Raw genomic sequence first — 1,428 nt, 5'->3', positions numbered from 1 at the left:
TTGCGATCCGCTAAACTCGTACTTGTTCTAAGTATAGAACGAAAGGTCGGTGACCTAAATTACGCTTCCTACGGCAGCCCCGCTGCACTTGGTAGCACTTGTAGTCAATCCACACCTGAGTCCTTACGACTGATCCTCTGGAGGGTGGATCAATTTTTCTCTTTGCCCCAGAGCATGCAGGACGGGCTAAACAAGCTGATGTTCTTGCTTGGCCCTGAGGGCGTGCAACACCTTGCTGCGCAAGGCCCCAAGGCAATCGGTTCGCATCCATAGGCGTTTTCAATTTACGAACGCGCGCTGCTAGAGCACCTGCAGCAGAAGATGTCTGCATCATTTGCGTCTATGACCCCACCGTCAGTGACGGATGATTTTTCCCGCCTTAGCCGCTCATGGTGAGCGTTAAGGTCTCTGAGGGGAAGGATGGAGAGAATCTCCTGCTCTGGGTGAGAGAGGTCGAGCTGGCCATCGCATCCGCCCTGGTCCAGACCGAGCAACAGCGCTTGGCGCTAGCCATCTCAAAGCTCGGTGGTCGAGCACGAGAATGGGCACTGGCGTGCGGCGCTTCGGTCGAAGCTGCGTTTTTCTCCTGGGAGGAGCTGAAATTGCAGCTCTCACGAGAGTTCTCGCTGCCTAACCAGGCATATCGCGTGCTAGCGCGTTTCCTTGCCGCCCCACAGGGCAACAAGAAATTGGCGGACTTTGTCAAAGAGATGCGTAGTCTCATTGCCGGGATGGCAGCAGATCCTCCTTCTGAGGCGATCACAGTGACCGTCATTATCGAAGGCCTCCGCACTGGTATGGCGAGAATGGAAGTCTTCCGTGTGCATCCATCTTCATTTGAAGTGGTTGAATGTGGCATTGAATGCCGGGTTCGATTTCAAGTCTGCACGACTTGGTTGGAATGCACACTCCAACAGCTCGTCGAGCGGGTCTGTGCCCATGGATTTCAGCTATGCTGAGGACAAGGGAGCAGAGCCCCGAGCTGCCGGGTAGCACACAAACACACGACGGTGTTTTGTCTATGGAGACACTCGTCATCTTCGGAACGGTTGCCCCCGGCGCAAGGCACGTCAAGGTTCTTCGAGCAATCGCCCCACTTCTACCAGTCTGGTTCGTCGCGGGGAAACGACACCACCCAGTAGGCGCGAAGCGACCTACTCGGGAAGAACTGAGTTTTGTTGAGCCTCAGGGAGGCATAGGTCAGCAGGACTCAGCCCCGAAGAGCTCCGTGCTCTTGGACACGGAACGTGTATGCAAGCCGAGCTTGCTGGTCGTGGAGTCGACCGTAAATGGCTTCGAGGAGCCATGGAAGATCCACATCGATTCCGGGGCGTCGAACAATTATGCTTAACGCTCCACGATGGAAGGAAGTCAGCTGAATGCTGAGGCGCTGAAAGCGCGGTTGGGGACACTTGTCACAATCCCATA

Source organism: Plasmopara halstedii, assembly GCF_900000015.1.
Source record: "Plasmopara halstedii genome assembly, contig: Scaffold_3073, whole genome shotgun sequence".
Taxonomy (NCBI): domain Eukaryota; phylum Oomycota; class Peronosporomycetes; order Peronosporales; family Peronosporaceae; genus Plasmopara; species Plasmopara halstedii.
This window is presented reverse-complemented; position numbering follows the sequence as displayed.